The 12,448-nt window shown below is 49.1% G+C and overlaps 1 long non-coding RNA gene across 1 annotated transcript; it reads left to right on the top strand.

Moving 5' to 3' along the window:
• Positions 1 to 4,224: 4,224 nt before the first annotated feature.
• On the top strand, positions 4,225 to 12,072 carry LOC145523439 (uncharacterized). Its single transcript, XR_014066559.1, has 3 exons — positions 4,225 to 4,266; positions 5,337 to 5,506; positions 9,655 to 12,072. It is a non-coding gene; the product is annotated as an uncharacterized LOC145523439 (long non-coding RNA).
• The last annotated feature ends 376 nt before the right edge of the window (positions 12,073 to 12,448 follow it).

The following is a 12,448-nucleotide window of genomic DNA, read 5'->3' as shown; positions in this document are numbered from 1 at the left end:
GGGAGGGAGGGAGGAGAGGAGGGACCTCTGCACCAAGGAAAGCATTTTGCATGGGATGCACCTTCCATGAACATCTAAGGGGAGGGAACATATTGGAGAATCCCCACGAAGAAGCACCAATAAATAATTATGAATGCCTTTTCCCGCAGTACCAGCACCACCAGGAAAGAAATCTAAAAAGGGGGTGGGGGGGAGGCTCTTACCAAAAGGCACTCATCTCTTGCCAGCATTTCTAATCAACGCACTAGCCATTCCACAATTCAGGCTTCGCCAGCCTCCGGGAGAGCTGTGGCCAGATCCGGCCGCAGCAGGCATCAGACAGAAGCCCTCAGACCCTCCCTTGCAGCTGTCCTGACCGGTGGCTACTTTGGAATGAGGCCGAAGCAACCCTCTGTCACAAAAGGCTTCCGCACGGCTCAGCGCCAAAGCAGGTTAAAAGGCGAATGAGAGACCCAGACACGGGCTTGCAAGGAGGAAGAGAACAGCTTCTCCTGGAAGAGAAGCTACAGAAAGGTTGAAGGCTTGTCTTATACCACATGAAACACTCAGCAAGAGCAGATTTCTCCAAGTGAATGCCCAGGTCAAAAATGTTCTGAATTTGGCAAGAGTCCATCCATGAGAGCTTAATGTCCAGAAGACAAGCATCTCATACACCCACGGGTGGCAGAACTAAGAAGCCCTCTGCTGGCCTAGGAAATAGCTGAGCTTCCAGAGAAAGCCCTCTGGTTGCCCACTACCATCTCCACAACCCCTTCAAGGGATCCCTGGCAGAGGTGAAACCTCTCAGATTCTATTCTATTTAGCTCCAGATCACAATGCAAATTAACTCTGGCAAATGGGCTCGGAGTATTATTACCCTTTTCTGAATCTAAACTGAGACCTCAAACTAGAGGACTCAGCCAGATCTAGGTTTGAATCCCAACTTTGAAACTTAATTCACTGTGTGACTCTGAGCAAGGAACTTAACCTTTCTGAGTCTCAATGTTCTCATCTATAAAGTGGGGATAATGACAGCACATAGGAGTGGGAAGGTCAAGGTCACCTATTGACAGAGTAGGTGATGGAAAGCTAACGTGTTTGCTCTACGTTAGGAGCTCTCTTCTGCTTTACATATTCATTCATTCAACAAATCTCTGTGTCAGTTATCTTGCTCCAAGGTCCTTGGCTTCCCTGGTGGCTCAGCTGGTAAAGAATCCACCTGCAATGTGGGAGACCTGGGTTCAATGCCTGGGTTGGGAAGATCCCCTGGAGAAGGGAAAGGCTACCCACTCCAGTATTCTGGCCTGGAGAATTCCATGGACCGTATAGTCCATGGGGTCGCAAAGAGTCGGACATGATTGAGCGACTTTCACTTTCAGCCTTGGGTTAGAGATGAGACAACTGCTGATGAGGAAGGTGAAGTAACCTGCTGAAAGTCACATAGCTAGAAAGTCATTGGGCTGGGAACTGAACCCATGTCTGACTGCAAAGTCCTTGCTTGTAGCCACACCTCTCTGGCAGGATCCTTGTTATTTGGCTTTTCACAAGCAGCCTGAGTCCAGAGGCCACACTTTTTACTGCTTCTGGCTCTCCTCATGAATAATAATAAAACAAACAAAAAAGACCCCGCCCAAAGGATCTCCTACTTGGACAGGCCTTCTCCAGAGGGGCCGTGGCGTCCTCAGCGCTTGTTTCTGAGAAGAGCTCTGCACTGTGCACCAGACCCTGGCTCTCTCCCGGGTGAGACCCTGTCACATCTCATCACGCCAGCTGGTGCACACGTCCCAAGTGCACATGGGCACAGACATCCTTGCCACAGAAAAACCTCCCCGTCCGTGGGGAGTGGGAGGATGCTCAATACCTCCTGCGAGCCTTTTGTTTTTTTTTTCTGGGAGTCGGTCTCCACCAATTCTGGGGGCTGACACTGTCCTTGTGCTACAGCCAGGGAAGGGAGGGGACACCCGAGAAAGGGGAGAAGCAAGGATGCTGCTCTCGACTGGCTGCCACGTCCGATCAGCTTCCTGACAGGGGAGGACTTCATGAAAGCAACCCTGATGTAAAAGCTCTGATTTCTTACTGCCCAGAGAAATCTCAGGAAGTTTTCAAACATACTTGAATTAAAAAAAAAGAGAGAGAGAAAGAGAGCTGAAAGGCAGGACTAACAGGCTATTTCACTGGATGGTTGAGAAGTCAATATGTTTGCTGGACTGATCCCTAAATGCAGCAACATAGCAGCAGCTTCTCCTCTCCGTTCCCTAAGTCAGCCAGGAGCAGTGCAAGGGAAAGGGGAGGAAGAAAACTGGACCGTAAGAGGGATAGGGGAGCATCACAGGCAAGCCCAGCTCCTCCTTAAAACCCAGAAGACAAGACCAGCCATCCTGAAGACATCCCGAACACACTGCCAGGGCTTCCCTCTGCTTAGTCAAACACAGTCTCTGAAAGTCTTCAACGTCCCACTCCACATATGCCCAATCCCCTCTGCCTTCTGGGTAACCCCCAGGAGAACGTTTTTTAAAGACTGGTTTGGAGGCACAACCCAGGACTTGGGGAGCCAAGCCAGGGTCTAGCCTCCAATGCAGAAGCATCCTTTCGAAAAGCCCAGGGAGGTGACATTCCCCAGGAAATGCCAATTTGGAATGCCAGGTGCCAGACAAGCCACAGGCCAATGCCTCCCACGTACAACACACTCCTTCCTTCTGCCTGGGTGCTGGCATTGTGGACCCATTTCATATGCTTTGGTAAAGCATCCTTCTTATTCTCCAAAGTTTTCAAAATTGGGCATAACCCCTTTGGCTTTCTCCTCACCCCTTCCCTCTCCCCAGTTGCTCCTGCCCCCAGGTGGCTCCAAGATTAGGGAAACTGGTTTTAAATCGGGATTAAAGGTTAGCGGGGTGAGAAAGGGCAGCCTGACCTATTTCATCTTCTAACTGGAGTTAGGTTTCTGAAACAAGGGTGCATCGCCTCTGGAATGGTCTAATTAACACTCACCACCAACACAGCATTTTTAATTAGTCTTTGGTGCCAATAGGGGAAACGGAGGAGCTTCTTGGCAATCAAGCCTTTCATTAATCAATCAATAAATAAGTTACATAAAATGTAAGAAAGAGAGCCAAGGAGGCATGGTGGTTTCCGGGCTGGGTTTTTTTGTAATTATTACTATTATTATTATTATTATTTGGGGGCGCTTTTTTTTTTTCTGCAACCAAAGGGAGCCCGGCCAAGTCGGCCACTTTGCTAAGCTGCCGAGGAGGGCTGACCCAGCCGCCAACCCCGGAGCCTTTATTTGCGCACGACTAGGGAGTGGAGCGTGCTCCCGCCTCTTCCCTGAAGAAAAGAAAGGATCGCACACAAAAATAAGTCACTAGGGCCCCAGCTGGGCGGCGCGGGCTACTGCTGCCACCGCCACCAGGGTTCCTTTGCCGGCAAGAAAGGAGCCGGCTCAGCGGAGCGCACACCCAGGCGCCCCCTCCCCGCCCGCCGCCCACGCCCTCGCCGCCGCCCGCTCTACCCAGAGCGTGGGAGAAGAGCGCCAGGGAAACCGGAGGCCTGGCCTCCTTTACCCAGCTTCGATCCACCTACACTCACTCATACACACACACACACACACACACACACACACACACACACACGGATACGGACAGACACAGAAAAGAGACTGAGACACAGTCTGCCACAGGCATAGTAGACACTCGTAGAGGTCCAGACATACACGCAGACTCACACTCACACACACCTACCGAAGCTCAGATCACACACACGAGGGTGCACACCCACCCAGAGAGGGACACGCGCAGACAGGTATCAGACAGGCAGAGGCAGAGGGGTCTAGAAAACAGAGGCACAGACAGAAAACACACACACGCAAGATACACAGACAGGCACACAGAGGAAAGAGACACACACAAAAACCGAAAATACATGGAGGTGCGGACACAAGGATCCACAAACAGAGATACTCAGACAGAAGCACCCGGAGAGGGCGTTCAAAGACACCCACGCCGAGAGCACAGTCAGAGGGGCCCAGACGTGAGCATACACCCAGAGATCCAATCACGCAAAGGGGGGAATCACGCACAGAAACACACATACAGAAGACATCAGAAACACAAGAACACGCACAAGAAGATACACCCAGCTTCAGGCACGCACACCCAGAGGGACACACACCCACTCTGCATGGGGGCGTATGCAGCGTAGCCGGAGGCCGGGGAAAGTGCTCCTGGAGCTCGCTCGCAGAACCGCCTCGGACGGAGCACCTCGCCGCGCGCCCCAGCCAGTATCTGCCCGGTAAGACTTTGCCAGCGCATCTCTAAACAAGGGACCGCCGGCCGTCTGCGTCCGCTGGCCGGGTCTCCGTGCTACAGCCACCAGTCCAAGGAGGCCTGGGTCCTCCGACAGGGTCCCGGAGTGGAGGTGTGGTCCCCGCGCCGCTGCACGCGGGGCCAGCCCTCTCCCCGCCGGCAGTCCCCGCCCTGCCCGGCCCCCGGAGCCCAGCGCAGAGCATCCCCAAGTCCTCTCCTTCCCGCTCGTCCCGTTGCGGGGCAAACTTTCGCCCGGCAGGTCCAGGCGCGGGGCAGCCTGCCCCAGCCCGGCCGCCGAGGGATGGCGCCGGGAGCTCCTACCTGCTCCCACGCGGCTTCGCGGAGCCGCCGCCTCCAGCCGGTCTCGCACGGCGCTCCGGCCCGCGCTTCTCAGTCGCGCCCGCTGCCGCTGCAGCCGCTCCTTGCCCTGCCGTTACCCGGGAAACCGCCTCCCCCTCCCTCCCGCCAACCAACCAGCACCGTTCACATGGCGCCTCTAAGCCAATGGGTGATCTCGGAATTCCGGTCCTCTTCCAGGGTCCCGAGCCCCTTCCCAGGCTAAGGGACCAGACGGGGAGGCAGGGCTCTCACTAGAGCTGCTGCTAGTAAAAAGTGGGGTCTCTGGGGCCAGAGAGAGTCATCTGGTTTCTCCGCGGGGACCATTCTTCTGTGGGACATAGTACCTGGCACTTTTAGAAAGACCCACAAGACTGGAGAACTTGAGTCTGAAAATGCCCAGGGCACCTACTTCAGCCTTCCACTAAAACCAGAATTCCTTCAGACAGGGAGCTGTCCAGCCTTGAGCACCTCTCTGGATGGAGCGCTCGCCTTTTCCAAAGGCAATGCCTAGTGCATTCTCCCTTTTAGAGCTTAACTAGGAGCAAATTCTTTCCAACACAGAACTGATCCTGCTCCCTGACCAAGACCCGGGTCTTCTCTCTTGGACCTGCAGGAAAAAAGGTTCCCCGGCTACCTAACAGGCCTTCAGAAACTAGACCACACATCCTGTTTCTCAGGTGACCCTTCTTCAGGAGGCTCTCTTTCGTCTTTTCACAGGGCCATTTTGAAATCAGAGAGGCTTGTGCTCGTCCCTGTCCCTCCACCTCTCTTTCAGGTGTCAGTCTGGGATACAATGCCCAAGTGGGAGAAATCTCGGCATCCTAGCACTATTTGCAAAACGGACCTAAAGTGGAGAAAACGAACATTTTCTTACCTCTTAAACCCAGGTCAGTTCTCCAAATATGGAGTAAGAGGAGAGACAGGCATGTCCAGAAAGGGACTAGGGTGGTCACCTCCATCTCTGAAGACTTCTTATTTCCCTCCTATTTAATCCTCCAATCAAAACTTACTCTCATACTTACTTCATATGGGGCATCCAAGCTGAGAAAGCATGGAGGCCTAATGGTTCTGGCAGAAGAGTGGCCTGGCCCTTCCAAAGTCTATGGATGCCACCAGGCTGCAGGCCTGTCCACAGTCACAAGCAGGTTTTGCTGCACCACCAGCTGATGAGTACCATGTGGGCCCAGCATTCTCAGGGTGCTACAGACCCAGAGCTCAGGGCACAGGCCAAAGCAGAAGGTCAGTCCTGCTTCTGGGTCCCTGTTTGAGTTCTGGGAGGAGATTCCGGCTCAGGAAGAGGGTGGCACTCCCCCGGTGTGGTGGTAAGAAGGGGGTGGAAGCCTCCTATTGAGAGCAGAGGGCCCAGCTGCAAGATGGCAGGGGTAAGGCAGTCGCAGATGAGATGGATTGGCACCTCGGGCTCATGGTCCCTCCAACAGAGACACACATTACATGCCTGGGTCCTGCCCCAGAGGGGTCCATTGAGAATGGTCACAAGACAGAACTGAAAGATGAAAACCGTGCCACTTTCTTAGCCAATTCCTGTGCGTCTCTCTGAGGTCATGCAAGGAATACGACCAGCACGTTACACAAGTAACACTGTGTACCCGGTTGTAGGGAGTAAGATGGTCAGAAGAACACACAGGTCTGAGCCAGACAGCCTAGGCTGGAATCCTCTCTCTGTTATTTATCAGCTATACAATCTTATCTCTGAATCTCCATTTCCTCAGCTATAAAATAGAAAAGTTATTATTCCTCCCGACAGAGAAGTTCTGAGGATCAGGTGTGATCATAGGTGAGTATATGCTTTGTAAGCAAGAATGTACCTTGCAGAAGAGAAGGGCTTTTACAATAAACCCATGTGATGCCCATGTGATGGTTAATTTTATGTGTCAGCTTGGCTAGATTGTGGTACCCAGTTTTTGATCAGATATCATTCTATATGTTGCTACAAAATGATTTTTTAACATTAACATTTTATTAACATTTAAATCAGAAGACTTTGAACAAAACAGATCACCTTCTATACTATGGATGGGCCTCATCTACATTCATTTAATAAAAGACCTTAAAAGGAAAGACTGAGGTCTCCCTAAGGAAGAAGGAACTCTGCCTCCAGATTAGCTCTGGACTCACAACTGCAACATCAATTCTTCCCTGGCTCTCCAGCCTGCCATCCTGCCCTCCATATTTTGAACTTGACAGACCCCTACAAGTACATGAGCCAAATCCTTCTAACAAATTCATATCTATCAGAAAGGGGAAGAGAAAGAACTATATAATATAGACAGATACATAAATATATACATATCCTGTTGGTCCTGTTTCTCTGGAGAACTGTGACTAATACAGCCCCTCCCTAGAATTATGAGGATTTGCCAGGCAAATCCAAAGAGAGGAAACAACCAAGTAGCCAGATTTGTAGTCTGATCACAAGCCAACAAGTTGTTGATGTGTTTCCCCAAGTCTGGGTCAAGTGGGCTTTCACTTATTTTCACAGATGGTTTTGATCCACCAGTCTACACAACAGCCTTTCACCTACTAGAGGTGGACGTCTAGGGGAACATTTTTCTAAACTAGCTCCCTTTCTCTCCTGCCACCATGCCTCCTACCCAGTCCCCACCTGCACACTAGGATCCAAGAAGATAGAGTTAGTTTTAGGGAGATTCTGTCTGACCAACCTCCCTCTCTCTCTTACACATGCGCGCGCACACACACACACTGGAATCCCAAATGAGAGTTGCAGCAAATGCCTTAACAACTTCTACCAATTGCAAGACCATTTTTGCCTTTATTGCTGCTGCTAAGTCGCTTCAGTTGTGTCTAACTCTGTGCGACCCCATAGATGGCAGCCCACCAGTCTCTGCCATCTCTGGGATTTTCCAGGCAAGAATACTGGAGTGGGTTGCCATTTCCTTCTCCAGTGCATGAAAGGGAAAAGTGAAAGTGAAGTCGCTCTGTCATGTCCGACTCTTAGCGACCCCATGGACTGTAGCCTACCAGCCTCCTCCGTCCATGGAATTTTCCAGGCAGGAGTACTGGAGTGGGGTGCCATTGCCTTTGCCTTTATTAAGAATGCACAAAGTTTAAAAAATTACATCCAGTCACCCATTTAGGGTCCTAACCCCAAATCTGCCCCATCACCTGAGGAGGGGGTTATTTCTATTTCACCAATGCAGAAAAACAGGAACTGCAGTATAACCAGGTCTCCCAGGGACTAGAACTGAAAGCCCAGGGACCCAGCTGCTTCCCTGACACCTTCAGGAAGGGGCTGCTCCTTCTTTTGTCTCCCTTTTTGCTCACTCACCTTCCTGGTGGCCTAACACAGCTGCCAGTCCCAGTGTCTCTATCAGGATCTCTCAGTGCAAATACCCAATACCCTCTGGGACTTTGTTCAAATTCTCATGACAGAATCTCATTGGTCACTGACCTTTGGGTCAGATCAGAACTCAATCAGCAGTAGCAAATGCAAAAGAAATCTTTCAATCATTTGACGTCAGACATTTGTAGCACAAAGTGAGAGGAGGACATGCCAAGGTACTTATTTAACTCAGCTTCTGAGTCCTAATGTTGACCCCCTGCACCCCTATTTGCTTGTCTTCAAGAGTGCCCACGTTGCCCTTTCTGGCAAGAGCCATGGAACCCCTGAACAAGTGACTTGTGAGGCTCTTTAGGAAATTAAAGTAGGTTCTATTTTTCTATAAGTTGAGGAATATCTTTCATCCTATTTCAAGAAGACTCTGGTCTTAGACCTCTAGTAAGCAGGCAGGCCTGATACATTCATTGCAGACAGTCTTAACATGTGTGACATCAGACAGAGGTGGCATCTTAGGTGCAGAAATGTTCTTCTCTTGTGTCTTTAGTTGTCTGTGAATTGAACGCAGGGCCACTTAGCTAGCAGAGTGGTAAAGAATTTGGAAAATGTCCCTTTCCACCTTATCTTTTTGGATTGGTGAACTTTCATTATATTTGGGGACCCAGTTCTAAGAATTTCCCCCTAAAGCCCTGGTCAGAATTGGTTGTTCTCTTTTTGGGCATCTCATAGCACTTTATACTCTTCTCTTTTCTAGCGTCTGCCACACCGCACCATAATCATTCCTTTCCACGTTTCTCTCCCTGACTAGTCATTCGTGCATTCATCCTTCACTCAATCCTGCAACAGATTTTATTGTCAATAAAGATTCTGAGATACAGCAGTGAACAAAGTAGGAAAGGTCCTTGCTCTTGTGGTGAGAGAGGATGAAAATGGAAAAGAAAGAAATATTTAGTCAAGGTTATTTGAGAAAATCATTAGGGTTCTGTGGGGAGTAAAAATAGGATGGTGTAACAGAGAGTGACTAGGTAGGTAGCACTAGGTGACTTCTTTGAGAAGAAATTTAAACTGGGATCTGAGTTATAAGAAGGATACAGCCACACAAGGATCAGGAGGAAGAACATTCCAGACAGAGGCAGCTCCTAGTGCAAAGGCCATGAGGCAGATGGCAAAGCAACAAGCATGGAGCATTCATGGGGCAAAGAGAAGGTTAGTGTGACTAGAACAGAGTACTCACAGCCGTCTAGGGGAAAAACAAGCCTAAGGAGGTAGCAGGAACAGGGAAGCATCCACCCCTCTTTTCTGTACCCCTGCATGATACCAGCTTGACCCTCACCCATCATATTCCCCTTTTTCTGAGACTTAGCTCAGTTTGTCTCTTCCAACATAGCAAACATCTCACTCTATGCTCCTTCACCTCGTCCTTTCCCTCCATACACACCCCTTAAGTTTGGGGTATATTATATCTGCATGATTATGTTTTCTAACGCCTTCATTCATTGAGTTGATAAGTTTTATTGAGTGACCACATATACCAAGAACTGACATGCCTCTGCAGTATGAACTCATTGGTTAGAACACAGGAAGAGTCAAAAGATCTCTGATATGTCAAGAGATGACGCACAGGTTTGTGATAAAGGAGATACTCTCTAGTCCTCATTCAAAGCCTCTCTGCTCTTGGTTTACTCACATTTTTAATGGGACTGGTTATTCCATTCCCAGGCTCACAGCAAATCAGAGGAAGGCATTGATCCCTACAGTTGGCAAACTGACAACTCTAAGAAGTAAGAGAAGACCATCTGTCAGCAAGAGAAGAGACCATTAAACCTATGAAAACCAAAGCAAAAGGTCTGGGCAATCTGGGACCATTTAGTGAATGGACAATCAATCTCAAACATCTCATCCATTCATTAAACTACATGGAGCCCTCATAATGCTGACTCTGAATCCAACAAAGGTCTTATAAGGCAGGGAAGATCTTAGTATGCTAGAAAGCTTTTCATACAGATTGGCTGAACAGAATTTAATGGACAAACCCAGAGCTTCTAAGAAAGTTCAGCCGTCAAAAATGACTCGCATTCCGGACAGCCAGTATTTAACACTGATTGAACTATTAATTACAATTTATTGAGCAACTCTAAGATGTGCCACTTGCTTATTTTTTTTTTTTTTTTTTTGCCACTTGCTTTAAATACTTGACTTCATTCAAGCCCCACAGCAACGCTAAAAGTTGGGACTGCTAACATCCCTGTTTTTCTGGAGGAAAGAAGAGAAAACAGGCTCAGGGGGTTTAGTGGCAGATCTTTTACAACCCAAATCAAAAGATGAAAGAGAGAATAAGCAATATTTCTTTCTTCTTTTTTTTATTTCTCTTAACGTTTAACATAAATCTGGGGATACAGTAAGCTCTCAAAGTAAAGGCTCAGGGCTCACTCAGCCAAGAAACTTGTCCCAGGAATTGTACCAGCAACCAGAGATACAGTGAAGAACAGGCCAGGCAGAGACCCTGTCCTCAGAGCAGTGCAGCATGAAGATCTGATGAGTTTATTCCGCTGTTTTGAAAACAATCAATTTGCTGTGATTCCATTAAGTATGACTCTCGTTCTGGATTTTTTGGAAGCAGCTGAAGTTTCACTCTTGAAAAAAAGAAGTGCCAGATTGTAGTAAAGTCTGAAGTTTATGTTTGAAGAAAATTCATAACCCCCACCTCTACTGTGCCCATTCCTGGGGCAGCCTACGGTCCTCATTTTGTGTTGTCCCTCCTGCAACTTCAAAGAGTCACTTATTGGAAGCCAGTTCGTCCTCCTCATCGCAGAATGGTCATTGCAGGGGTGGTAGGGAGGGAAGAGAGGGATGAGCTCTGACCTTCTGGTTCTCCCTCCTGCCCCTGGCAGGTTCTCCTCAAACTCTTCCTTCATCATCCTTCACTCAGCACCACCATGACTGAGCAGCTAGAGCAGACGGAAGGAGTCTGTTTTCCCGACAGAGAGTGGGCTGAGACAATGCCCCATTGTCTGAAATAGACAGTAGCTGGGAGGGAGTTTATTGTCAGCCGGCAAGGGGGTGGAAGCTGGGGGTGGACTGGCTCTGGTTCCCCAGTCCCCGATGGCTGGCACTTCTGCAAACATCGGAGGATGCTAAAAACAGGCCTGCCGAGAAACACCCACGTGAGCAACGTGAGCACATCAGTTGGGTTGTGGAGGAGAAAAGGGCTCAGAGAGGAACATCCTAGGGAGGTTGGAATGGGTAACAAGATTCAAGCTAGAAGTTGATTTTAGTAGTTTTGGTTTTCAAGGTATCTTAAGAAAGTGGGGGCATATACATACTAGAAATGGAGTTGAAACTAAAAATTTAAAACAAATCCAGTGAATATTTATTGAGTTATCTATGTTCCATGAATGTAAGAATGAGATTCTTTGGAAGCCAAGAGCCAAGGAACATTAGAGGAAGAAGAGGTCTAGGGGATCTGGGAAGGACAACTCTGTATCCTGGAGAAGTAAGATGAATGGCAAGCCAGTGATGTGGAAGTGGTGGTCTCAGGCACCACGGGGACATGCACGCTCAATCACTTCAGTCATGTCCGATTCTTCGCAACCCCAGGGATCGCATGGGGCTCCTCGCACCAGGCTCCTCTGTCCATGGGATTCTCCAGGCAAGCATACTGGAGTGGATTGCCATGCCCTCCTCCAGGAGATTTTCCCAACCCAGGGATCGAACCCGAGTCCCCTGTCTCTCTTCCACTGCATGCTAATTCGTTACTTCTGAGCCACAGAGGAAGCCCCCTCAGGCACCGTGCTTCCTTCCAAAACCCAAACGGAGTCACCAGGAGGAATTTTAAGCTGGAGAAGGGGGAGTGATGTAGTCAGGTGAGTTGTTTAGAGAAATGTCTCTGGTGACCAGTGTGACCAATAGTCTAGAGCAGGGAAGACTGCAGAAAGAGAGACAGGAGGCAGCTGCAGCGCAGGAAGCAAGAGAGGGTGAGGATACGGACTCAGGCAATGGCAGTCGTTGTTTAGCTGTGTCACCAAGACAATGTGAGGAATCCCAGACCACACTGCATTCAAGTCTAGAGCAACTCTACTGTCTAAAAGAGAATGGGTGTGTCCTCCAAGATTCTGAGTAAAAGTTTCAGTTACCCCCTATCTGAATAGTGTTTGTTTCATGGGTGTGTGACTCTCCGTTGACATTTTGTTTTGCGGGATTCTTCAAAGGGAAGACTCTTGGCTTTGATGATGAAGCCACCCACCCTAGCTTCCTGTGTGTGGATCACGACCTTTCCTGGGAGGGCAGGTGTGGGGCCCCTGACTTGGCTACTTTGCATAGCACACTGGGAGTATTTGCATTACCAAAGTCTTGTTTCTCCGTTTCAAGGGAGCCCCATTAGAATTTTTTTTTTTGTCCTGTGGCATCAGATGAAAGTGGCCTGGAAATCAATGCAAATTCCTTTCATCCTGCAATGTGTCCAGTGGTCTAACTACTCAAAGTCCAACAGGCTGAGCAAGGATATAAAGAAGAA

Source organism: Giraffa tippelskirchi, chromosome 10 (genome assembly GCF_054371585.1).
Source record: "Giraffa tippelskirchi isolate mGirTip1 chromosome 10, T2T-mGirTip1v1.2.pri, whole genome shotgun sequence".
Classification (NCBI taxonomy): Eukaryota; Metazoa; Chordata; class Mammalia; order Artiodactyla; family Giraffidae; genus Giraffa; species Giraffa tippelskirchi.
Note: the sequence above shows the minus strand (reverse complement) of the source record. Positions and strands in the feature narration are given on the sequence as shown.